Consider the following 27,921-nt stretch of genomic DNA (forward strand, 5'->3'; position numbering starts at 1 on the left):
GCTAGCAAGCAACTTCCTGTATGTGTCTGTTCTTGCTTTGTATTGCACATAAAGTATATGCAATTTGGATCTATGCCTATAATGTAGTGTATGTTTGTTTGTAATGTAGTATTTCTCATCTTTGCTTTCTATTGTTGGAGTACTTTGAACCAACTTAAAACAAATAACAATGATGCAAGCCAATGTCATACTTACATCTGGCTCAACTTGTTGGCAATGCAATTTGTACTCACTTGTATCTTGCATGGAAGGAGGCAGTGCTATTTTCTTTTCACTTGTTTGCTTCATCCAACGACAAGCTCTCTTGTTACTTGCTTTGTTCTTTTGTGACCTAGAAGCATTATACTGTGTTGTCCACACATGTAACAGGGCTTTGCTCTTGTCTATTAACATCTATGAATACAACATGTATGTGTCTTAACCAACAAGCGAGTCAACACATTCTTTAACCTTGCATGACTTTATGAAATTATCATCTATGAGATTATCCTTCAAAAATGTTTGCATGATTGAAAAAATATGTGCGGAGGCTCTTTTGGTCATGTATTCATGTTCAAATTGAAGGAAGGCACTCTTCATCTTGTGTGAGTTTTTCATACTATTAAGGAAATTTGAGAAGCCTTGTCTTATGTATTTTGAAATTACCTTCTTGAACATATCATTCATATTTGATGGCATTATATCTGGAGTGGACAACATATGCAGTCCATGACGAAGAAGAATAAATTACACATTAATACAAAGCATACACAAATGATTCTTTTACATAATAAAGAAATGATAAAAATTTGGCAACTAGGAATATTAGTATTGCCATGGCTCACTTCTCAGAGATGTCATTTAACTAAAACCCATATTCTATTTAGAACTCATGATGAACTAGGATAAACTATATGTAGGTGTGAGATTTACATGAGTATTTTTTGTACTTATTATATTTCTAAGAGACTAGGAAGTAGAAGAGAAGAGTTTATAATGTAGAAGTAGAATGTAGGTAGCTATAAGATGCATAGCTAGTGTACATGGTAATTACATAATCACGCAATCATAAATACAAGAAAGCGTCCATTATAAGTATCAATATTGCAATAAACATGAAATAAAAGTAGAATGGCCTTAGTATTACTATGTAATGTAATACCTACCATCCCATTAGCATTTGTTTGCAACATTCAAAGTTGTTCATTATGTACATTTATTTATACTAGAGCAACATTAGTATCATGCCTTATATATAATACGTGCTACAATAGTAAAATGTTTGTCCATGATTTGATGCAAATTAATACTCTCTCATATACTGTGCATATGAAATACAGAAGCATGCTAAATTAACCATCGCTACTTTAAAAGACTTGTAATTCAATAATTCAACTATTAGTCACTTCATAAAGTGTTTACACAAACTTGGGTAATTGTATTTAATGAAGCTAAACAAGATATGGCAACTGTTTTTTTGCAAAAAATAAAAATGAAATAAAACATCAACAATGTTCATAGTGCTTGTTTCTATTCAAGTTATTGAATGTAAATCAAATAGAGTAGCATTATAGATTGAACATGTTGAGGATGTACGGTAAGAGATCATGTAAGATTGAGATTGGGCATATTTTAGCAAGAAGAAATGGGCAAGTTACTTTTTTAGTTTGTCTTACTTTGAAGGCCACCTTGTTTCTACTTTCAGCATCCAATAAAATGCTTAGTTGGTTGATTGCATTATGTACAATTGCAAGCTGTTACTTTCTTGCTTGCATACCTTGTTTAGAAAATTTGCTTGATCTTTCGGATGTCTATTGTTGTAGCTTAAAGCCCTACTTTACTCTCTCATAGCATGCTTTAACAAGCTAATATACATGGGATAATCTTGGCAACAACTATTAAAAGCAATGGGGACACTTGTCTCCCTAAGCACAACTACCCACTCTAAAATTGATCAACAAATTGAGAGGGTGAGTAGGTAAATGGAGGAGTATATTTGACAGTCAAACTACATGGGACAAGTAATTGCAGTTGGTTAAGTTTTTTTGTAAGAACAACAAATAGTTCTCTACATACAGCAACTCATTTGAGGCCATTTATTAATATAAACTTCATATTCTTATATTGTTGTTGATGGAGATTTTTGTAAGCAGGAAGGCATTGAGCATCTCGCACATGTGACGGCTATATTTCAACAATACCCACATAGTAGAAGCAGAAGGCTGCATGAATGCAGACACTAACGAACATCATAGCTAGCTGTCATTTGAGATATGAGATTTTCATTTCATTAGTCTCCATAAATCAAAGCATGTTGATTAAAAGGGAGAACCAATACTATATTGGCCACAAGTATAGCAAACACTGAAAAATGTAGGCTATAGGTTAGAGTTAGTCTGATCATCAAGGCTTCATAATGTGTTACATGTCTCTTTCTTAAGAAAATGCTTGAAGTCAAATGAAGAAGCTATACAAAATCTCTCTTCCATGAAGAAAGAGAGTCGAATAAAATGTAGACCACAAAGAATTATTAGCTTCTTAGAATACATATGTAGAAACAAGTATTACTTTTGAATATTACACCAACTAGGGAGGCTTACCTGAAGATGAATCATCATGGCAAGCATATTGATGACATCTATACTTAGGACTTTCGTAAGCTTCTACTTCTAGCTTCTTAGATCTACTTCAAGTCTTTTTGAATCTACATACTAGAAAACGTAGGCCTTTTTCTATAGAATCTCCTATCTTAGCTCTACCTCAACTGCTTTTGAGTGTACATACTAGACAATGTACGTCTTTTTGTAAACAATCTTGTAGATATTGTAGATAGCTGCAAATTTTTTGTTAATTTTACATGCATTTGGAAGCATCTAAAGTTTGGCAATATATGTCATTGCATTGGTAACATGTGTTTATATATCCAACCCAAAGATTTCTAAGCGGAATTTGATAGAAGGCATATGACTCAGAAAATGGAGACTCTAGTTTTGTTGAGAGGAAGAGGCATTGCATATAAAAGAGTTGTAACCTATTCCTACAATGAAGCAACAAAAGTATAGATGGATTGGATTATCCACTTGACATGTGTATCTATATTTGGTTCCTTTAGGGTAGCGTTATTATCTTTCTTCAATTTTAGAAATGTTGGCTTTTTTCCTCAACTAGTTGTGCATGTATTTTTGCTGACATGACAAGTTTTGAAGGGTCACATTTAGCATTAAAGCAGCACAAGATGAACCACCGTCCACTAGAAACATAAGCACATATCTCAACACATCAATTCTTGCTTCCTACCAACTATTTTAAACTTCCTATAATACCTCAAAACATTGGTGAAGATATAACTAATTTAAATAATAATACATATAAGACATGTATAAAGATTATGATTTAGTAGGGAAACTAGATTTGTCAAACACTACTAAAGCAAGATCCTTTTAGCTACTCGCTTAGTTTTTATGATTCCTCAAATTTTGGCATGCTTATGTGCCACGACATCCTATTGAATTCAAAACACTTATTATAAGGTTTCATGCTATTTACTCACTCACCCATAACAACACCTCAAAAAGACATACCCATACTAGGCACATCCACCAATTATTGCACCCCATGACACTATATTTTTATTTGTTAGTTTCTCAAAACACTTTGTATGCATCCTCTAGAATTTTGCATTTATAATACATGCCAACCAAGGCACTCCTAATTACATGATTTGAATAAACTCCATGCCTTATGATCTCATCATGTACTGATTTGCTCTCATTTGTGTCTCCCATGCTGCCACATGCTTTCAAGATGCATGGCTTCAAGCCCTCTTGCTGCATGTCTTTGAAATGCTCAAGAGCAAAAAGTCCATGCCCCTACTGAGCATATCCTACAATAAGGGCACTTTATGACAGTGGCATACGTGTCAACAAGGGTATTCCTGACAATCACATATCAGGGGAAGTCTTCCATTTTATTGATTGTTTTCACACATTTCAAAATCAAGCATGCACCAAGGAGCGAGTCATGTAATTTTGTTGGCCACATGATACATGTGGCCCAAATGAAGATAGCTTGTTGAGCTTCACATCAGTGAGCTTCTAGTAGACCTTGTAGGCTTTACAAGAAGCATCATAGGAAGGGAAATTATTGATGGAATTTCTGCCATCGCAATGAGATTGGCATGTTTCTACATGGTGATAAACTAAAACAATAGAGCAAGCTGAAAGACTAATTGAAACAGCTTTCAAAATTGTATGAACTCGTGTTTGGGAATCTGACCTCAGCTTTGATAAGCTTTGATAGTGATGTAATTATGAATGTGGCCCCACTGATTTTATGTATAGCCTAAGTAGGTATAATGACCTACCGTGAAAATGGCTCCACAAACAATTGTGCTCCCAACTTTTCATAGGTGGTAGAACTCTCCTTTGTAAAAGCAACAAATCCAAACTCTATATGTGTTGTCTTGTTCGTATCTTGAGAAGACAATGAAAAGGTGCAGTCATTATATTCATCAGTGAATGCACAAACAAATGATTGGGTGTTCTCTTGTACCTTAGGGAGAAAAACATCTAAAAGTGAGGCATATCTACTAAAGTAAAGTATGACATCATTGAAAAATCTTTTTCCCCATGAGCTTTGAAGTAGCAAGAGGTGCACTAGACACATGCCTGCATGAGCAAAATGCCCCATCTAGCATTGCCCATCGAGCAATGCTAATAAATAAATACAAGAACATAAAAGCTTACTAAGAATGAGTTATGTTTTATCCTTTGGCTTGGAAATGGGTCTCGTTTGGGTGGTCATTCATACTAGCTACATCTACATGAAAATCCAACATAATGAAGTCCAAGAACCTAAACTGTAGTATCAAAAGAATCACAATTTTTTTGCGGAACAAAATAGGGAGGCAATAGCAATTCACAACCATATTATTTTGTGAAGAATCCCCACACATAAACATGTGGACGCGTAAGATACAGAAGCCCCATTTGCCAAACGAAAAGAAGACACAAGTAATACAAGAGACAAGAACGACCACTTGTGTGGGGGAGAACAGAGAAAACCATGATGGCAAGCAAGGGCAACATGAAGATTTAAGACGGCAACACGACAACCCGAGTAAAAAAGAAAGCCATGGAGGCTAGCGTTGCCATGTAGAATAAGAGGCAGAAAGACGGAGAGCATCATGGGTGGCATCTTTAAGTGGACAAGAGCTGATTTACGCCACCCAGATAAAATAGATTGCATGAAAATCTTAGCGATGGGCTCACATGGAAATAGCCTTTTTGGGTGAATAAATTAAATCGTGGTCCCCTATTTAGCTACATCTACATGAAAATCTAACCGATAATATGTATTTCGTAAAAGTTTTGTTCATTCCTCAAATTTTGAAGATGTAAGTGCGCATTGATCTTGTGGAAGGTGCCTGCTTGCTACCATGTCGCCTTTTTTGCTTCCTGCTTGCACAATCCCTCAGTCGTCTTGCTTACCCCCATCATCCCCACTTTGCTCTCAGTCTTACTTGCATCAGCAATGCTCCAGCTCAATAATCACGGGATATGGTAAGCCCAGGGATCGAGAATCAGTTTGGATGCCCTCTCAGAAGAGGTGCTGCGTCCTTTGTCTGTGGATGATTCTTCATGGATTTCCAACAAGCATACTGGAATCTTGCTCACCAATCCAGCAAAAGGCGAGTATCACAGTTGTGAAAGTAACGTTATTGGGCGAGTTCCGGAAATGGGTCCTTGTGAAGAACAGGATGTGCAGCTCCCGGATGCTCTTCCACGGACAGAAACATGGTTTGAAGACTGCGCAGCTCCAAGCCGGAACGAGGAACGAGGTTGCTCGGATCGAGTGTTGAATGCAGAGGCAAATTCTGTGAACTTTTCGTCTCTACTGAGACGTCATGGGAAAGCTAAGAACCTGACTGAAGGTAGACGTGTGCATGATTGCATTATCCGACACGGATACGACCACAACAGATTCCTTGGCAATTGTCTCGTCCAGATGTATGGCAATTGTGGAAGGGTAGAGGACGCTCGAGCCGCATTTGACCAATTACAAACACCCAATGTGTACTCTTGGAACATTTTGATTCAAGCGTATGCTGAGAACCAGTACTTCGATTGCCAGGAGCGCATTTGACAGGATGCTTGTGCGGGACGTGGTCTCTTGGAGCTCCGTAATTTCAGCAGTGGCCAATAATGGACAAGGCAAGGAGGCCCTGGCACTTTTCCGTCGTATGCAGAATGAAGGTGTGGAACCCAACAAGGTTACCTTTGTGTGTGTTCTTGATGCATGCACCACTGTAGACGAGGGTCTGGAGGTCCATGCTGCCATTGTGAACAGTGGATGGGAGCAAGATGCCATCGTTGGGACTGCTCTTGTCTCCATGTATGGAAATTGCAGGAGTCTGAATGATGCAAAAAATGTGTTTGAAATGATACCTCAGCGAAACGTGATCTCTTGGTGTGCAATGATTTCAGCATGTGCCCAGAACAATAATGCTCAGGAGGCCCTCGAACTTTTGCATGAGATGTGGGATGAAGGCATCAAGCCAGATAGGGTCACCTTCATTTGTGTTCTTGATGCCTGTGCAAGTATGGCATCTCTAGAAGAGGGTCAGAACATTCATTCAGTGATTCTTAATTATGCATTAGATAAAGAGGTGACTGTTGGGAATGCCCTTATCAGTATGTATGGTAAATGTGGCGCTCTAGACAGTGCTAGTATTTTTTTTAATAAAATGCCTCAGCGGGATGTGGTCTCTTGGAGTGCCATGATCTCTGCTTGTGTCCAGAATGGGCATGGAAAGGAGGCCTTGAAACTCTTTCATCGGATGAAGCTTGAAGGGGTTCAGCCAAACCATATCACCTTTGTTTCTGTTTTTGATGCATGTGCCAACTTAATGGCCTTAAAAGCAGGTCAAGAGATTCATGCAGTACTCATGAACAGTGCAATTGATCTAGATATTGTGGTGGGGAATTCCCTTGTTAATATGTATGGCAAGTGTGGGAGTCTAGATAATGCAAGGAGCGTTTTTCAGAGCATGGCTCATCTAGATGTGATTTCTTGGAATGCTATTATTGCAGCTTGTGTCCAGAATGCAAGCGGTAATGAGGCCCTGGAACACTTTCATCAGATGCAGCATGACAGTGTCAATCCTGATAAAGTGACCTTGATCTGCATTGTTGAAGCTTGTGCCAGCCTCGCAGCCCTGGAAAAGGATCAAGAGCTCCATGCTGACATCGTAGAAGGTGGATATGAGGCAGATGTTGTAATAGGAACTGTTCTCATTGATATGTATGGCAAATGTGGTAGTCTTGATGATGCAAAAGTTGTGCTTGGCAGAATGCATCAACGGAATGTGTTCTCTTGGAGTGCCTTGATTTCTGCATGTGCTCAAAGTGGGCATAGAAAGGAGGCCCTGGAACTATTTGGTCAGATGCAGCTTGATGGTGTCAAGCCAAATGAGGTCACCTTCATCTCTGTTCTCATGGCATGCAGCCACACTGTTATGCTCTAGCCGAGATAGCATGACCTCGGAAAGATCGGTGGGCATTTTCTCTTAGATGACCAACTTTTGTAATAGTTAACGTGCGTAAATGAAACGGTCAAGAGAAGTAACTGCCAAGGTCCTAGGTGAGGGTGAAATGGCATTGACTAGGTGGTTCTGAGTGCTAAGGCCTAGGTGCACCTAAATGTGCAATAATGCCAAGGGGCAAGTGGTTTTAAATGTGCCCCAAGAGAGGGGTAAATGGTGCACCAAGTGGAAAGGCTAAAATGATGACATTTGGCAAGGGGAACCATCTAGGGAAATGAGGGTCTCATGGATATGCATGAAGGTAAAGAAAAAGGGCGTATCAATTGAAAACATGTGATCTACGAGGGTAGGCTGGGAGGAAATAACAGATGCCATCGCCCGTGATCTGAGTGTGTGTTAGAGAATAGAGATCCTATCAATTGGTATCAGAGATGAAGGTAAGGGTAGGGGCTCGTTAGGCTGTGACGGACAGCAGGCGGAGAAAATATCAGCGGCTGCTCGTCGACGTGCTCCACGAAGACCATCGTAGCCTTCAAAGACCATGCGGAAGACGATTGCAAATTGGGAGCAGAGGTAACGCGGACTGTCCGTGACGGGGGACCTGTGGTTGTGCAAGATTTCGAGCAAGCATCGACGGGCGTCTCATGTGGACGTTCTGCTGCGACGGCGTGGCATAGGATTGACGCACACTGGGAGCAGAGGCCTGCCTCCATCGGAACGTGGCCCGTTAACAAGTTTACGGCAACTCAGTTGGTCAGCGGATTATCTCCCTGGTGGAATATCGACGGGCGACTGCATGGAGAAAATAGGAGGCGGAACGGGGCGAAGGCCTGGGGGTCACAGTTGACGTGACGAATGCGAAGGGTCAGGACGTAGACGTCGATGCTGGCCGGGTGATCTACCAGATAACTCTGAGCGCAGTTGACTGTGGACGCTACTACGAACATTATGCCCGTAAATTCCACGCACGTGCCTAGGTCTGGGCACTACTTTCAGGTGGAGGGAAAAGCGAACCAAAGATAAATACGACAAGGGGATCAATCGACATTTCGAGAAGAAAATCAGGGAGCACCTTCTTTCGATACAGCTTTTATAGTTTTATATATGGTCCTATTATTCTTGCACCGTAAAAGGGACGTTCAGAGTATTATATATTTGGGAGTTTAGTGTGCAGGAGAAAGAAAAAAACAGGAAAGCAGAATAGAAAAGAGGTGTATATATATTTTTTATTAGGGTTTTAGAAAAGACTGAAAAAAAAAAAATCATTTTCTCTTTCGAAACTATGAAGGCAGAAGGGCAGAATTCTAGAGTGAATCCTAGTGAGTCTAGAGTACGGTCTACACAACAAATGTCACATCACACAACACCTACTTTAGTCGGTAGGATTTCGGTATTAGAAGATGCTTTACAGCAGATTATGAACCAGCAGCTTCAAGTGAACGCTGGTCAGAATGAGATCAGGGAGATGGTGCAAGCCTTGTCGGCTAGACCGTCTAGAATTGATAAGGGCAAAGCCCCAGCAGAGCTAGAGCCCAGTATACATTCATCAGAGCGTGCGAGGGTCAAGGTACCTAATATTGCTAACTATAGACCGGAGAAGTACGCTGGTCGGATGACCGAGCGCAATTCTGATGTGATCGAGGTTTGGTTACACAAGTGGGAAGAAGCCTTTGCCATTTGTGAAATCAAATCTGATCTAAAGAAAATCCGTGAGGCCACTCACCTGTTTATTGAGGCAGCGGATAGATGGTGGATAAAGCAATAGAAGGATCAAGTTGCTCCTACCACCTGGGAAGGGTTTAAAGCTGAATTTAAGAAACACTTTCTTCCACCTGATGAAGAATCCCGAGCTTGGGATGCTTATAGAAATCTTCGTCAGAGGAGTCTGTCAGTGGCAGAGTACACTGACAAATTCAGGGAATGTGTCATGAAAATAACAGACCCTCTCCCTATGTCGGTTGAGTTAAAAGACTATATCTATGGACTGAACGACAAGATCAAAATGGAAGTTCGAGCTAAATATGTGACTACATTAGATGAATCTATTGCAGTAGCCCTGAACTATGAGGATGCCAGAGGCAGATCTGGTGCATTTGTGCAGGTAGGGACTCAGTATGAGTACCCGAAAAAAGGGGGATTTCAGAGGAAATGGACTTCAAAGACAAGTGTCTCGCAGCCAAGTGGCCAAACCAAGCAGGTGAAGCCGATTGAGGGACCAGTAAAAACAAGTACCACCGTTGGGGTGAAAAGAAAAATAACTCCAATGGCAGTCCGGGCTTGGTCAAAGTCCTCGTTGACCCCTGAACAAAAAGAGAAAGCTAGAAAAGAAGGATTGTGCTTCGGCTGCCTTCAGCGACATCAGTGGAAAGATTGTCCACTGAATAAAGACCGTCGCACGGCTAATATGATAATATCTGTCTGAATGCGACGTGGAAATGCAGGAGAGTCCCAATGCGGAACATATGCAGATGCAACTGGCGGGACCTTCTCAGAGGTTAGTACCTTGTTTGTTATGTGTGTCTGTTGCTAAGCTAGTGACAAGTGCACCTGATAACATCCTATCTAAGCCTGCAGCAACGGGGTATACAGCCTTTAATGATACTGAGTTAATTAAAATGAAAGGGCAAGTGGCCAATCATGAGGTCATTGTGTTGTTTGACTCGGCGTCAACTCACAATGTGATTAACTCCAAGCTCGTGAAGAGGCTGAAATTAAAGACAAGTCCATCTGACTATGTGTATACAGTCAGGATGGCAGATGGAAGTTCAACTGAAGTATGGGACCAAAGGGTTACCTAGTTGGAGCTTCGAATTCAGGACTATGCTGAGAAGCTTGATTTTGAAATGACCAAGCTTGCTCATGCAGATATAGCCCTGGGTATGGCGTGGCATTCTAGGAAGAATCGAGCCATTGATTGGAAAAAGCACGTATATCAATTCAAGATGAATGATGTGCTTTATGTCTTGCGAGGTGAGAAAGATATATCTCAGGAACCGTTGGTTTCCGTGATGGAAATCCGAAAAGCTCAAGTAGAGTTTTTATTCCTTTGCACAGCATCGGTAGAGCCGGTTGATGACCTCGGCTAGCACTGATGTTACGCAAAGTGGTGAGATGGCCAAGCTGACTAATCTTATAACAGAGGAGTTCTCTGAATGTTTTAGGGATAAACTACCTTATGGGTTACCTCCAGAGCGGAAAGTTAAACATAAGATTGAACTGATCCCGGGGGCAGATTCTGTAAATAGACCTCCCTATAGAATGAGTTTTACTGAAGAGGCGGAGGTGCGTAGACAACTGGAAGAATACCTCAAGTTGGGGCAGATTCAACCAAGTTTCTCACCTTTTGCTTCGCCAGTGATATTAAAGAAGAAAAAGGATGATACGTTTCGCCTCTGTATAGATTACAGAGCATTGAATAATATCACTGTTAAGCACAGGTATTCGATGGCTCGGATTGATGATTTGCTAGATGCATTACATGGAGCCGTGATTTTCAGTAAGATAGATCTTAAGTGTGGCTACCATCAGATACGGATTAGAGCCGAGGATGTGCATAAAACCGCTTTCAGAAGCAGGTTTGGTCATTATGAGTTTTTGGTAATGCCCTTTGGACTTACCAATGCTCCAGCGACATTCGTCATGCTTATGAACGATTTGCTACGTCCGTATATCGGAAAGTTCGTAGTACATTTTATTGACGATATCCTGATATTCAGTAAAAGTATTACTGAGCATCGTGAACACTTAAGAGTAGTGTTCAGTACTTTGAGGAAAGCCAGTCTTTATATAAATAAAAAGAAAACTATACTGTGTATGGTTAGGCTTGAATATTTAGGGTTCATAATTACTCCACAGGGGGTAGAAATGGATCCGAAGAAAGTAGCTGCGATACTAACTTGGCCAATCCCTCAGAGTCTGACCGCGTTGCGATCATTCTTGGGATTTGTCCATTTTTATAGAAGGCATATCAAAGGATATTCCAGAATAGTATCGCCATTGACTGATCTGACCTCAGATAGAGTACCTTTTATATGGGGACAGAATCAACAAGAAAGTTTTAACACCATAAAACAAGCTGTGGTCACAGGACCGGTGTTAAAAATAGTTGATCCCCAGAAACCGTTGTTCCTGGAAATCGATGCAAGTGGCATTGCGGTAGGAGCAGTTCTCCTTCAAGAGGGAAGGCCAGTAGCCTTTGAAAGCAAGAAGCTTTCTCCCTCTGAAAGGAATTGGCCAACTCATGAATTGGAGTTGTATGCTGTTATCCATGCTCTGAAAACATGGAGGCATTATTTGTATGGTTCAGAGTTTTATGTGGATGTGGATCATGATACTCTGAAACATTTTAGTAAACAGCCTGACTTGAGGGGCCGCCAAGCTAGGTGGGCAGAGCTCATGCAGGAGTTTAATTTAACGATTCGGTACCGAAGAGGAAAAGACAATAAGGTTGCTGATGCGTTGTCTCGCATTATGCACAACCTGAGTTTCACGGTATTAGAGAGTGCTCTAATGACCAAGATCAGAGAAACTCAAAAGGTGGACGAGTTTGTCCAGAGCTTATGGCCTAAGCTTAGCTCATGTGTTGAAACCTGGGGAAAGTGAGAAGGATGACCTAGCATCCAGGAAAGGCCAAACTTATGCAAGATATACCATAAGGGATGGTATGCTAGTTAGAAATGGCAAGGTTGTAGTACCTGGTCAGAACGATCTCAGGCAGAGAGTCATTCGACAGTGCCATGATAGCCCGTGTGCGGGACATCCAGGTGTCGAGAAGACATATGATCTCGTGAAGCGAGATTTCTTTTGGCCAAAGATGAAAAAGCATATTCATGAATATGTGACACGGTGTTTCTCGTGTCAGGTAAGCAAGGCCGAGCGGGTGAAGCCACCCGGACTTTTACAGCCCCTGGAGATACCACTAAGTAAGTGGGAGAGCATTTCCATGGACTTTATTGTAGGGCTGCCTACGACACAAGGAGGGTATGATTCTATCCTTGTGGTGGTTGATCGTCTAACCAAGATGGCTCACTTCATTCCGACTAGAGAGTCTGTTAGTGCCCCGCAAGTGGCGGATTTGTTCATTAGACATATATTTCGTCTGCATGGATTGCCTAGATCCATAGTGTCAGACAGAGATGTCAGATTTACCGGTCATTTTTGGACAGCGGTATTTGAGACACTAAGGACTGAGTTGGGAATGAGTAGTGGGGATGAGACGGATGGTCAGACGGATGGCAAGACGGAGAGACTTTAGAGGATATGCTGAGAGCATATGTGTCATTGAGGCAACATACGTGGGACAAGTGGTTGCCATTGTTAGAGTTTGTCTACAATGATAGAAAACATTCATCTACCAGGTTCAGTCCGTTTGAGCTGAACTATGGTTATAGACCAGCCAATCCAACTATAGTTGGAGTACCTCAGAAAGTGCCTAGTGCCGCGAACTTTGTAGTTCAGATGCGGGAGATGCTAGCACTTGCGAGAGCTAATATCCGCCAGGCTATGGATAGAGCCAAGGTGTATGCGGATGAAAACCGGTCTATAAGAGTATTTAAGGAAGGAGAAAAAGTTTTTCTCAGAGTTCCTTCGCACTCGAAGTCGTTGACTTTAGGAGAGTGTGCTAAGTTATCACCTCGATACTGTGGGCCGTGGTTAATTCTAAAGAGAATAGGCAGTGTAGCCTATAAATTAGAATTGCCACAGGGGTATAAGGTGCATCCGGTTTTTCATGTTTCGCGCTTAAAGAAATTTTTACATACAGGTGACTCACTAATCGAAGGTGTGGTTTTGTTTCAGGAGATAGAGGATATTGCAAGGCGCAAACCAACAAGAATCCTGGACCAAGGAACAATGCAAATACGAAATCGGAAGATACTCACGGTGTTGGTTGCATGGCATGATCAGCCTCTATCGGAAGCTACCTGGGAATCCGTATACTAGTTACGGAGAGTGTTCCCAGATTTCATCATCGAAGACGCTGATGCTTGAAGAGGGAAGGAATGTTATGCTCTAGCCGAGATAGCATGACCTCGGAAAGATCGGTGGGCATTTTCTCTTAGATGACCAACTTTTGTAATAGTTAACGTGCGTAAATGAAACGGTCAAGAGAAGTAACTGCCAAGGTCCTAGGTGAGGGTGAAATGGCATTGACTAGGTGGTTCTGAGTGCTAAGGCCTAGGTGCACCTAAATGTGCAATAATGCCAAGGGGCAAGTGGTTTTAAATGTGCCCCAAGAGAGGGGTAAATGGTGCACCAAGTGGAAAGGCTAAAATGATGACATTTGGCAAGGGGAACCATCTAGGGAAATGAGGGTCTTGTGGATATGCATGAAGGTAAAGAAAAAGGACGTATCAATTGAAAACATGTGATCTACGAGAGTAGGCTGGGAGGAAATAACAGATGCCATCGCCCGTGATCTAAGTGTGTGTTAGAGAATAGAGATCCTATCACACACAAGACAATATGACCTTGGCATGCATTACTTTGTTTCTATGAATGAACACTATGGCATAGTACAAACATCAGACCATTACATTTGCATGATTGATCTTCTCGGTCGTTCAGGACGCTTGAAAGAGGCGGAGGATTTGATGAACAACATCCCATCTGAAGAAGTTGCCATGCCATTGTCAAGCTTGCTTAGTGCCTGCAGAATGCATGGTGACATGGAGAGGGCGGAGCGTATTGCAAAGGGCTGTTTTGAGTCAGACCCAAATAATCCTGCACCATATGTAGTGTTGTCAAATATTTATGCAGCAGCAGATAGGTGGGATGATGTTACAAAGGTCAGATTGGCACTGAAGAAGAGAGGTGTGGAGCAGCAGCAACAGCGCAGCTCTATTGAGGTCAACAAGACGATGCATGAATTTGTTGGTGGTTTCTTACACCCCCAGCATGAGGAAATACAGGCCGAGTTGCAGGAGTTGAGTAGGCAGGTAGAGGTAGGATATAAGCTCAAGACAACAGCAGTAGTTCATGAAGAAGGGGAAGAAGTCATGCATTGCTATCAGAGTGCGAAGCAAGCCATTGCTTTTGGTCTCATTTCAACACCCCCAGGACACCTCTACACATAACCAAGAACATTCGGTTGTGCTCTGATTGTCACACTGCCTTGGCCACTTCTTGAACCTTCTCTCCAAAAGCTGGGCAAATTCTTTTAATGGCCTCTCTCAAAAGCTTCCCACAGAAAGCTGGTCACCCCACTTATTTAGGCATCTTTTAATGTCTTTGCAACAACTTTGATGGTTCTAGATAAATGGCCCAAGGCCCCTGAGGAATAGTCAACTCATTTAATGCCCTTAAAACATGGGATATTAAACCACTCTCTTGTACTTGCACACAATTCTTTCATCTTCCAACAATTAAATCACTAACTACTAGTGCTTTGTGTGCTCTTTGCGCCTTTGGCGTTGCCAACCCTTGCGGATGCACTTTTCTGCGTGCAATTACTTGGTTGACTAGTCAACCCTATTTGACTGAATAAAATATTCATTCAACAAACCATTTTACGCTTGTTTATTTTTATCTTGTTGCCGTAATGCAACATAACGTGTTCGTGTTGGCCAAGACTAACCTTTTCTTGACCTTCCTTGAGTTGACCAAAGTCAAACCCCTTTGGCCAAAGCCGAAAGTCGTTCTTTCTTGAAGATTGGAGCTTGGGTCAATCTAGACTTGATTAATCGAAGCAAACCCTTGTTTGACCAAAAGTCAAACTCTTTGACCAAAGTCAACTTATGCAATATATGCAAAAATACTTTCTTCATTTCTTTGGAATATTATCATTTTACAATTTTATTTCTTGATTGAAGCCAAGATTGGAGCTTGGTCAATTTAGACTTGATTGATAGAAGCAAACCCTTGTTTGACAAAAAGTCAAACTCTTTGACCGGAGTCAACTGATGCAATCCATGCAAAAATACTTTCTTTATTTCTTTGGAATATCATCATTTTATAACTTTGTGACATCCCCTCGGCTTCTTATTAATTGTCCTCAACTGAAAAGCCTCTTCATATGCCGTAAGAAGCTTAGGATACTCAATGAAAACTTCATCAAATCACTTGGCATGCAGAACTGAATAATTCTTGATCTTGACAAGATAGCGTCTAAAGACCTTTCCTTGTCTTGTTCATTTATCTGCATGTGAAACAATCTGTCTTGGCTGAAGGTCCTCCTCTAGCTCTTCCACCTTAGGTGGATCCTCATAGACTGGTTCTAGAGGCTTTGGTCCTTGGTACTTCTTTAGAAGACTCACATGGAAAGCATTGTGAATCCTCCAACTAGGGATGTCTTGACCATCGGGCTTTCTCTCTAATTGACCAGTGGGTTTGTGTTTTGTGAAATCTATTGTAACTCCGCTCTTGACCATCCAGTTTTGTGTGTTGTGGATTCTCTCTCTCTCTCTCTCTCCCCTCTCTTGCAGCATAGTCTATGTCTATTTTCTTATTGATGAAAATGCATAGCTTATGCTAAAGCCATATCAATTGCTTTTTTTAAAACATTCCAAATAATGATGAAAATTTTAAGAATCCAAAAAATTTAATGAAAGAGCATTATGCATACCTGTGAGAGAACGAAGTCGTCAAATGTATGGCCATATGTTGAGCTTGCAAGCTCTACCAAAAAACATAAGAAAATCAAGGACATTAGTACATGTTGAGTTCAATGATTTTGCAAGGTCGACTCACATGGTAGTAAAGTGCTCAAGAGAATGCGTGCACAAGGACGAGGGGGTGAAAAAAAAACCATACGTAACGTATGGCAGAGAGTTGGCACAAGTCTCTCTGAAAGCACCACCGATGTAGGAGGTGTAGCATATAGGAGATCGCATCCAATGTTGGATATGTTTCACGAATAAATTAAAGCAATTATGCAAGCTCGTAATTACATTTGCGAGTTGAAGTGTACGCCAGAACACGGTCCTTGTCTTGCTATCTTTGTTACATGTTCACTACCCTACGATTGCAATTGAATAATTAGTTACATATGGATGGATTCAACATTGAGCGTGCGTAATGATACAAGGTACGAGCTTTCAAAATTTACAAGCAGTAAACAATATTGTTCATTCCATTAAAAATCAGGTGTGTAGCATGCAAGGGATTCTACTTATGAGATCATTGGAGCTTGCTACAACATAGATTGGTTGGGAGGATAAAACCTGCCCGAACTTGTGATCCTTTGAGATTGGAAATTTTAGTCCTGGCTAGCTTTGACGATTTTGGATTTAAGGAAGACGCTGCAATAAATCTGTACGTAACAATTGGGATGAACAATAGTGCTGAAATCTGGAAGCACTTGACTAGTGTTCATGCATATTCACCATAGAAAGTTTTTCACAAGATTACGCCTTCCTTACAAGACAAATATTGGCTTGATCATTGAAAAGCAGGTCGGGATAACGTGCTGCAAGGTTAGGATTCTTGCCTCTTTGTTTTGTGAATCTGTGATTTTTTTTTGAAAGCTTTTAATTTTTTTTCAAAATCCACATCAAATAAATATATTTCACCTTGGCCGATGAAAGTTGAGAGTGGGCCAAGACCTTGTGAATGTGCTGTAATTATGAGACTGGTCCTGCTAGTCATCTTGGTCGATGATGTCGTCAAAAGAACAGTGGATGCAGCCAAGATGTTCTTCAGCAACATTGGTGCGGCAACCATGTTCCAAGAGCCATCTTTATTGTCGATTTGGAGCCAAGAGCTTGTCGACAACATTTTCATAAGGAGAAACGAATATGGTCAATATGCTGATTGTTAAAGTTTTACTCGGTTCATACGCCGATTGATGAGGAGAATCAACATCATTTTTAACTGATGACGCATCTGCCTGGAATAATTGGAGTGATTGATCAAAATAGCACGTCAGGATAATGTGTGGCTAAGCTAGATTGGAGGTTCCCACTCAATCTAGAGTTCTATGAATGGCAATAGCACGATGGCTGGGATAGCATTAAGCTCGCTGCTCTTCCACAAATTGCTCGATTGTGAACCCTATCAACATACCTGCTCTGTTTAAGCTCCCATGCATGGCGTCCTCTTCTTCTTCCTTTGCGTCAACAATCACCTGTTATGTTGTTTCCATGGCAGCTTCCATGGCGTCCTCTGCAAGTCCTCTTACATGAGCTCATTTGCCCGATCTTCGTGAAGATCATTGTTGGCTGCTGCTTGTTTTAACCTTTTAAAGATTTTAGTACAGAGAGCTCTTATATGCACTCTCAATTTAGCTCTTGGAATCAACCATCTACATTCCCTTATTTCTTTTTGCAAAAAGTAGTGCAGATTATATTACTTCGAGAACAAGATTACAAGAAGCCCGGCTGGGGCTGCTATCTCAAAACGGATGCAGCCCTGCTCAAGGTCAAAACAAGAACTACATGCCTCTCATGGCAGAATCAAATGGGTGTGGGCAAATAGCCAAAGAGGGGGGGAGAAACGCCACTGAAGGCCCTACGATGCATGCCTGTCTCGGCGGCGGCCAGTGCCACTCTCTTGGGTCCCAATCAACCTCCGCTAGGGCTCAACCCTCCCAAAGCTATGGCCGCCAATGCTGCACCTGTGTTTGCTCGATTAAAGGGTCAATCTGCCAAGCCTTCCCCTGAAGGCCAACCCCCCCCCCTGATTTTCTGCCAGACTAGAAGAGAGTCTATCACTACTCCCTCCCTTCGAAGCCTGACTGTCTTCAACGACTGCAAAAGAGGATATCGTGGAATCTACAAGAGGGCAAGCCACCACCAGTGGGATGCCAAGCGGAGTGAATTGGCCCAACCATCTCTCATCTCTTGGGAGATGCTCCATCAACATGGGTGGCATCATCCATCTGGGATCACAGCCTCAATCTCCGCCTGCCACACCTGAGCACCTCGGACCCACCTACTGCAGTTATGAAGTCCTTTGTCTCCAAATGCCTGAAGGTATCTCTCTAGACACAAACGGATCTCGCAAGTTCCTGCGCCCACCTGTCCCAATCGATGTGCGACCGTTCTCCTAGCTGTTGACTTGTGCTGTCCATCACTCGGCCATTCTAGATGAGTGGCTGACGATCGATCTCCTCCTGGCTGCTACGGGGCATCTGGGTGACGCTAAGTTGCAATCGTCTCCAAACAACAATGAGACTGTGAAGGAAGGGTGAGCGTGGCTGCGTAAGTGGGGCGGTTGTGAAGATCCATCAGACAGAGGGCAACCACTCTCCACCTCTCCTTGAGCACACGTGCTAATCTCCTGTTGAAGCAAAAGTTTCCACGTTGGCACCCCGGGGTCAGGCCATGGATAACAAGTCCGGATCAATGATGCCTAGGACGCCTTCAGTGAGGAAGGATGACAGTTTGCCAGGCCACCCTAGCTTTGGCGTCTCTCGTGCCATCAAATCCTGACCACAAAAAGCTCCAAACCAACTACTTGAGCTGCGCCATGCAAGCTCGAGAGAAGCACCAGCATGAGGCCACATACCAGGTTGTGGCAAGGTGCACCTGGTTGACCACGAGGGCCCGTCTTGCAAGCGAGAGCCTCGTAGTGCTCCAAAATGCAAGCTTTCGTCGAATGGAATCAAGCACAGGGAGGAACTGTTGGGCTGGGGAGATATCCAGACCTACTTGGAATCCTAGGTACCACGTCGTCTGTCCCCTGGGGATCCACCTGAAGCCGAGGAAGATCCCCCATTGCGAGCTGGCTCCTGGGTCTATGAGAAAAACAACTAATTTATGCCATTCGATTTTCGCTCCTGTCGCTAAGCAAAAGATCTCCAATGCCAACCTTACCCTTTCTAGCGTCTCCTTGTTGTCCTGAACATACAACGCCGTGTCATCCGGGTACTCGAAACCCAGCAGCTCAGCACTATCTCTGATAGGTAATCGGCCTCCACGAAGCATGGTTGTGCAGGCACGGAGGAAGCGATAGTCAAAGTCTGCAGCATTGAAGCCCCTATACCATGGAACTAGGAGAATGATCTTCCCATCTACTGTGACTGGGGTCCATTTGACCATGTTGCTCACAGCCCTTGCCGATAAAAGCTTGAGACAGAATATGCCTCTGCCCATGAAAGCCACCTCCTCGATGTGACGAGAAATAGACTGGACTCACTCATGCACTGAAGTACTGGCGAAGTTCGTGGCAGCTCGCTCCACCAAGGTCACCTATTGCTCTGTCAACATGACTTGGTAGGCCGTGGAAGGGGGGGGGGTCCATCTGGGCCTCTGAATCCAGACAAGAAGCCTTCAAGCCGCCATATAGAATAGACAAACCGTGAAGCCGCTCGAGAGAAGGGGCTGCCACTAAAAGTAGGGGGAGCGGTGGAAGAGAGTGGAGCCCCATGGAGGTGGAAGATGGAAGTGAAGGATAGAAGGTCGTGCTGTCCACACAAGACCCATGGTGTCCACCTCGCACCCGAGATGCCTAGGGGCAGCTCGCACCTATGTTGTGCGTGAGCTCAAGCCAAGCAGGTCGCAAAGGGCACGAGCACGCCATCTCTGCTTTGGGCATGTCACACATATGCTGAATAGGTCGCATAGACAACGGGTAGGTCACCACGGACACGAACAAGTCACAGGCAAGGGTGCGAACAGGTCGCGAAGTGCCGCGGGGGAGGTGTGGAATAGGCCAGACAGCGACGGAGTAGAATGCGGGGGGGAGGAGTTGAGGATGGCAAGGATGAGGCTAGGTGAGATGCGATGGGGGAGGTAGCTGGAAGGGAGAGCGGTATCGAGTTCGCAGGAGATCGGAGGTGAGTGTTTTCTTTTGGTAAGTAAACAATGATCATGTTATGATCCCATCTACATTCCCTTAGTGTTCGTGTAGCTTGTGTTTCGCAGGAGGAACCATTACAAGCCGAGAGGGCGATGTGCACCCTCAATTCATCTCCTAGAATTGACCAACAACATTCCCCTAGTCTTTGTTTAGCTTGTGTACAACACCTCCAAATAAGAGGTCTGATGTTGCCAACAAGATTCATTCAACACTGCATCCATTGCAAACAATATATGGTGGGTTGTTTCATTTTGTCTCTATCCAGATTCCAGGAAGGTTTGACAATTCAATGTTGATGTTGTGCTTCAAATTGTCCACTTCTAAAATTCTTCTGCCATGTGAGCAATATTGAGGTAGTGCACATCATTGCCAACACAATTGAGACAAGGAAATAGCTTGCGTTGAAGGACACTCAACCGTCCGTGCTCACAATTAGGAAGAGAAGTAGGGCGGTCACGGTTGTGCACACCTTCGTAAGTGGTGAGAACACATTTGGATCTACCAGAGAATACTTGGCTTGCTTCCTAGCAGTGCAATGTCTGTCAGTTCAAGATATTATAGGATGCCATCATCAGATTGTTGGAGTGATTTACATGAGCCTGTGTAAGTGACGAAGCCTATGGAATGCTTGCAGCCATTCACATTGATAAAACAGAGCTACAAGTAGGGAGGCCGTCTGGTATAGAAGTTTTCTGTAATGAAAGCAAGAGCTTGAAATTTTGCCATTTTTAAAATCGTTATTCAAGCATGTCGATCACCACCTTTGCAGGGTAGATTGGCCATGCAATTGCGATAGCTACAAGTGGGCTCAAAGGTGTTACAATTTCACCTTAGAGCATCCTAGATAACACTCTATAGGGCTAAGTTGTCCATCTGCTTCATCTAACCTCTGGAATACTTGGTCCAACCTCTTTGCATGTTCTTTCCTAGAGCTGTATATACAAATAACATCCAGAAATGCCCTTACAAATTTATCAATAAAAGGGGCTAACACCTCATCAGTATTGTCCTAATACCAGGCTGGTGCATTCTGTAACCCAAATGGTATTACCTTGTAACAGAAGCAACTTCATGGTGTGATGAACGTGGTTTTAACTTGATCCTCCTCTGCTATGAAAATTTGGAAATAGCTAGAATATCCATCACATACACTATATTTTTCATATCGTGCTACCCTGTCCAATATATCATCAATGAATGGAAACGGATAATGATTGCTTTTGGTCACTGCATTAAGTGGTTTGTAATCTACACATACTCTTCATTCATGTGTATGCTTTGGAATAATAACCACAAGATTTCCCCAGTCTGAGTGCTTCACTAGATAAATCAGTTCAGCCTTAAGCAACTTATTCAGCTCATCTCTGAGTATAGGTAAGAGTTCTCTGTGTGAATTCTTCTCACCTTCTGGAAATTGGCTTGCTGCCCTCTTTTATCTCTATCCGCATTGGCTCACATTTTAAACCTTTGATCTGTTCATACGAAGTAATAAATAGGTCTGGATACTGATGAATCACTCTCAAATATTCTTCTTTTTCCACTTCTTCAAGGCTGGAATTAAACATAGCCAGTAGCAACTTTTCTTTTTTGTCTGGGAAGGCCGGGGTTCCATCAACCTATCCCTATCCTCCAATTTGCTCTCTTCTTTAGCTTTGTGTATCTCTACAGCTTGCATCATATATTCTGAATCTTCCAGCACATATGACAACTGCCCCTCCTCTTCTGAAGTAGTGCTCTCCTCTTCTGTCTCACTGTTAGACTCCTCTTCCACACTTGTTTCATCAGGCTCTTCATCAATTTCCTGATTTTTCCTTGTGCTTATTGGCAGCCTGAAATGGGCATTCCAAGACCTTATGGCCCCATCACATTTGACGTTTCTGATGCCTGTCAAGAGTTACTAAATTAAGCTTCTTGGATCCTGATTGCCCCTCCTTTCCCCTTCCAATGGGAGTAGATGGATTTGTGTGGGCTTTATTACACCCTCAAGCTTCTCTTCTATTAGCAAAACTTCTCCATTGTTCGTCTTTGTTTATATATATATATATATATATATATATAGATAGAGAGAGAGAGAGAGAGACGTACGTACGTATGTATATGTATATATATACATAGGGATAGTATCCGATCGTACAAAGCAGATTTTTGTTTCTACATTAAAAGCTAGGTGGATAATAACCTCCAAGTCGTTCCCCGTCTCTTATGGACCTATGCAAACCTCCCAAAAATCATATTTGCTTGCTCGCACCCAGGCTTACGTTAAAAAGTTCCAATTTGATAAAAAAGACTCTAAAATCTATCAGCATAGTCTCACATAGAGTCGTCATCGAAAGCACCTCTATAAGCATATCACATTGAAATTCATGAGGAAGAAAACTCTCACTTCTTTAGCAGCTACACCATTAGCCTCCATGGCTTGCCACCAAAAAAGCAACTGGCCCTCTACTAAAGCTATCATAAAGTTCATCTTTTCTCTCTCCAATGGAGATTCAAAGGCAAAAGAAGTATCCAAAGATGGGCGGTGGAAAACGCTCCTCGCCGACCTGCGTTCAGCCCTCGCCTCTCTTAAGCAGTCTGGGGTGGGGCTGAGCCCGAGCTCAGCCCTGCCCCTCCTCCTCCTCTCCCTCTTTCCCTCCTTCCCCTCCACATCTTTCTTCTTCGTGGAGGTTGCTGCTCCTGATGCTATTGCCCTCCTCCTCCAGTTCAAGAGCCATTTTGTTATTGAAAATACGTTGATTTGCCTTAGTGAGATCCTTGGAAGCTGCTTCTCCCAGTTTCTCTACTTTGTTCATAGATGATGGCCATCTATTGTTTCCCTCTTCTTGATGCCCATGGCTTGGAATACTCCCTTGTCCGTTGGATTTCTTGGTATGGTTTTCTCACACCCTCTCTACCCAGCCTCTTGCTGACATTGGAGAGCGTTGTGTGAGCAAAATTGTAAATAAAAATACTGTACATTTTGTTCAAAAATGTGGTCAACAGTTGAATGCGATGTCAGAGTTGGGGATTTAAAGTTTTGCACTGCACCACACAAATGTTGATGTGTAGGAGAGAGAAAAAATTAATTAGTTCTTGGAATAGTACAAATGTTTTTCTAAAAAGAGTGGTTAAATGTACATTGTGAGGTGGCAATGAGGTGTCAACAGGGGGTGACAAGGAGATTTGTGTGTCAGTTAGAGCATGTACAAGAGAGTGTGGCAGGCATGTGGGGTGTATGTGTCAGTTTCCCAGGCTTCAGGAAGCATGTAGATGGACATGTGGAGGTTCTGGAGCTTCTAGGCTCATTCCAGGAGGTGTGCACCCATTTTAGGCTAGAGAGAGCTTATTCTAGACTGGAGGAAGTAGGAAAGAGAGGTGCCCAAGCTTGAGGAGGCTATAGGAGGCAGTTCTGAAGCTGTGGATGCTGAGCTGGTGGTGTAGGGCATGCTGGGAGATCAATTCTGTCGCGAGGAGGGTGAAATCTGAAAGAGGGCTGCTGTTTTCTTTGAAGGAGAGTGGTGGGCAGCTAGTTCCTAGGTGAGGGCTTCAGTTTCATTGCGAAAGTGTGCATAGATTTGATGCTACAGGGTGCAGAAGAGCAAGGTGGCGACTTTTTTGCTGGAATCTAGGGCGAGGAAGCAGAGGGAAGCGGGCAACTTCATAAAGAGCAATTTCCAGGGTCATGCAAGTGTGCAAAGACTAGGCGACCACATGAACAATGTTTCCAGGTGAAGGTTTTGCAGTCAGGCATAGCACTTGAGGTAGGAGACTTGTTTTTATCTAATTTCAATTAAGGGTTTTGCTGTCCTGGGGTAGGCCAGCTCTGGAACAAGAATTTGGAAGCTGAATTTGCATGGAAATGTGGCTTGATGGTGCCTCTCTGACTATAGAAGCTTGTGGGAGTGTTTTTTGTGTGAGTACATGCTGAAACAACATCTTGAGTATGGTATGATAAGGACAACCTTTTTTGCAAGGTTTGCACAGGCTAGAAGCCCGAATGAAGTTTGGAAGGAGCTACATATAGTGAGATAGGAAGAAGATCAGGATGTAGAACAGTATTTGATACAATTTGAAAAATGGTGGAGTTTATGGTTTGAAGCTCTTATTCCAGAAGTGCCACCACAGATGATCAAAAGAGACTGTTTTGTGGCAGGTCCAAAGCCTACACTTCGATTGAAGGTTGAGTTGAAAGACCTGCATAGTTTTGAGGATGTGGTCAGGGTGGCCAGAGAGAAAGCGTGGAAAAGCAAAAGGTTGAGGCAGCTTGGTATGCACGAAGAGCCCAAGAATCTGATGAATAATTCTGAGGTGATTAAGGCATATGCAGAGAAGGAAGCTATGCTTATTCCAATACAGGAAGATTCTTTGAAGATGATGAATATGAAATATCGGTTTCCAATTCCTTGAATCAATGATGTAATTGAGTGATGCAATGGTGCATTGACTTTCAACAGAATAGATTTGGTATCAACAATAAGGATAGTACTGATGTGAACGATAGAGCTTTGAACAAGATGACTATCAAAATTTGGTTTCTAATTTGACTCAAAAGTGCATCGACTTTGAATAGAATAGATTTGAAGAGTGGCTATCAACAAGGGTACTATTGGAGGATATACACAAAACCCTATTCTGTACTTCTTTTGGAGTTTTTTAGTATCTAGTTGTCCCATTTGGGTTAACTAAGGCTTTTGCTATATTAAATCAGCTGATGAGTCAAATCTATTAGGAGCATAGGGATTTTGCTGGAACTTTCTTTGATGAGATCATTGTATTCAGCAAGGATGAGGAGGAACATAGAAAACTTTTTGATGTCTTTACATTATTAAAGGAAAGTTATTGTGTGTGTCATTTTGCCATAATGGAAGAGGTCGTACTTCAAGGCCTTCCATTTGTTATAATTGATGAAAAGGAATATTTGTTCCTTGTTGACATTCAATCGGTGACCAGGTTTTGCGAAGACGAGGCCTTGTCCGCACTCTACAATTGGGAGCAGAATATTGATTTTGATTACCCAAAAGAAGGACACCCTCGTTGCACGGATTTGGCATCCGTGGAGTCCTTGGAGGTGCCCATCACGGCAACAATACAAGAAATGTTACAAGCAGAGCAACGCTTTGTGCCCGACCAAGAAGTGCAAGCACAGCTAGTAAGAAGAAGAGCAGAAAAGAGTCCTAGGTGGGACCTTGTCCTGGGTCCATAGTCTTCTAGTGAAGCTCCACAAGCCTTGATCAAAGTAGAAACTCAATCTGTCAAAAGCCATGTTTGTTGTACCTTTAGCTGTGAACGTGCACAAATGCATTCTTGTAAGGCGCGACGTGGCCTTAGGCGCATTCGGGCAAAGGGTGACCAAAAGAATTTTGGCTGCTGCGGCAAGAGGTGCATTAATCAATGTGACCGATCCACAACTAATTGCATCTACTTTTGCAGAGCCAACGATCATGTCTAGGAAGAGAAGATCCGATACGTTTAAGGCTATAGAAGCTGCCCAAAAACACTTGTAATTCCATACGTTGTTTGCGCATGGTGTAACACCATTGTAATACAATTTTGGGTTCTATTATTTGCCTCCATTAGTGTTGAATGATTATGCAATGTTTACATGTTTACGATCGCATATGATTATTAATGTCGGTAGCATCGCTCATGTCTAAAGTACTGCATTGATGTTGAACATATCACAAGCGATCGAAATTACAATCCTGCACCGATCGCGTTCAAATGCAAAAGATCGCGTAAGTGTCAAAATCTGAGGGTTTTATCATGCAGCAGTGCCGTCTAGCCCTCTTGCACGCCAACACGAGCAGTGTTGCAGGCGGGCTCTCCCCGGGCTCCAAAAAAAAATCACATCTGCATGCACCTATGGGTCTTTCGAACATGAAATTAAATCATATCATTGCAAAATTATTCAAAAATTTGCAAATTTAATCAAATAATTGCGAGAACATATAGAAAAAATTCAATTGATTCATATAACATATACATGTTTGGACACATTTGTCATGATATTTACATGCAACTACATACAATGTCAAGTTTCATTTTTTGAATGTCGGATCCATGCGTATTTTTTTGGTAAGTCGAATATCTCTATCCAAAATAGTGACGTGCTTTGCATGGATCGCACACAGTTGGGCGTCTTCAAACAGGGATACCAACACTTCCTCTACACCTTCTTGCAAGCATGCGAGTGCTTGACTTGATATTCTTGCATTGTCTTTGTAGGAATACAAAATTTCTTTTACAAGCATGGCAAAAGGAGCCTTGGGAATTAGCAAGTCCACGGACTTCTGGAACTTCATGATTTCCAAAAGTGCTCTCCGCCCAAGCTTCACACATCACATCCTACTCTGGGGTGGATTGCCCACTTCCCCTTCGCCACTTCCATCACCATCACCATCACCACCACCACTGCCACCGCTACCGTCACGCTGTTTGATGCTCTTTCATGCCTGTTGCTTCCTCCGTCTAGCTTGTTTGGTGGAGGGCCTTGTGCCTTCACTAGGTAATTGTTTTCCACCTATGATGAGCCTTGCATTGGGAAGATCAGAGGGATTAGCACCCCATGGCCTTGGAGACAGGCCTGCTTCTTGCCTCACCTTGCGACACTCTTCAATACGCCTCTTTCTCTTCTGATTCTCAGTCTCCTATGCATGGGAAGTGTCAGGCATACTTTGAGAAGCCTCCTGTGCCTGTGTAGGCTTAGCAGCTTGCCTCCTTGTTGCCATTGATTGCTCTTCAGCTTGTTGGGCTTGCCTTCGTTGCTTTAGAAGGGTACGAATGGCTAGAGAGCATGCACGAGCAGCCTCGACAATACTGCTATGAATTGGTCGGCCTGTATGTTTAGTTCTTGCCATCCATAATTGTGACACTGATGTGTTGGTGTTTGTGTTATATAGGTGTTAAGGGTGAAGTCCTTAGGGTTGAGGTTTAAAATGGCCCCTATATGTAAAACCCTTAACTAATAAATAAAAAATCCATAAAATTAACAAAGTAAAAAAGCATAAGCTTGAAAATAAAAAACAAATTCATTTTATTGCCAAATGTAGAAACATTGCAATATGTCAAGAGGATTTCTTGCAAATTTTAATCAATTTTATCCTCAAAAAATTCGTACATATTTATAATTGCAATTGTAAAGAAACAAGCATCAACTAGGAGCTTGAATCCATCGTTTTCCATAGCGAACTCTTGTTGCTACCCATTGTTTAATTCTCTCTCAAGCACGTGAAGCTTTCCAGGAAACCCGCTTCTTGTTTTTGTTTGCATCACTAATGGCTCGACCTAGTTGCATCTGTAAGGCTTTCTCCCTCTCAAGTGAGGAACCAATGATTCCACGGTAAAACCATTCAAACATTTCATGCAGTGCATTGTTGTGAAACACACCACTGCCTTGATGTGTACTTTTAAAATATGCACATCTCGCGGTGTAATGTGACTTTTCCATACCTTGTGCACTCCACACATTCAAAGATCCATATTTCTCTGCAAACCATGGTGCATGTGCAAAAAGAATATGCTGCATCAAAATAAAGAAGACATGGGAGGTCAATATATCATTGCAACAAAAAGTTTGACTTGGATAAAGAGTTTGGTTTGCCTGACCATATAATGTGTGATGTGGGTTTCACCCCACCCATCAACCATGGCTTGAGTGAACTCGACAAGAGCATCCTTAAGCAACT

General features: G+C 42.5%; 1 long non-coding RNA gene and 1 pseudogene across 3 annotated transcripts; both read left to right on the top strand.

Moving 5' to 3' along the window:
* Positions 1–5,366: 5,366 nt before the first annotated feature.
* Positions 5,367–14,872, top strand: LOC147902384 (pentatricopeptide repeat-containing protein At5g39350-like; annotated as a pseudogene).
* A 1,619-nt stretch (positions 14,873–16,491) lies between these two features.
* LOC147902385 (uncharacterized) lies at positions 16,492–24,882 on the top strand. Of its 3 annotated transcripts, none has more exons than XR_015540921.1 (2): positions 16,492–16,544; positions 24,390–24,882. It is a non-coding gene; the product is annotated as an uncharacterized LOC147902385 (long non-coding RNA). The 3 variants fall into 3 exon arrangements; XR_015540922.1 differs by lacking the exon at positions 16,492–16,544 and adding an exon at positions 23,258–23,997; XR_015540920.1 differs by lacking the exon at positions 16,492–16,544 and adding an exon at positions 23,258–23,964.
* The last annotated feature ends 3,039 nt before the right edge of the window (positions 24,883–27,921 follow it).

The sequence above is a fragment of the Dipteris shenzhenensis genome, chromosome 4 (genome assembly GCF_047967505.1).
Source record: "Dipteris shenzhenensis isolate YYH24624 ecotype China chromosome 4, Dip_SZ_1.0, whole genome shotgun sequence".
Lineage (NCBI taxonomy): Eukaryota > Viridiplantae > Streptophyta > Polypodiopsida > Gleicheniales > Dipteridaceae > Dipteris > Dipteris shenzhenensis.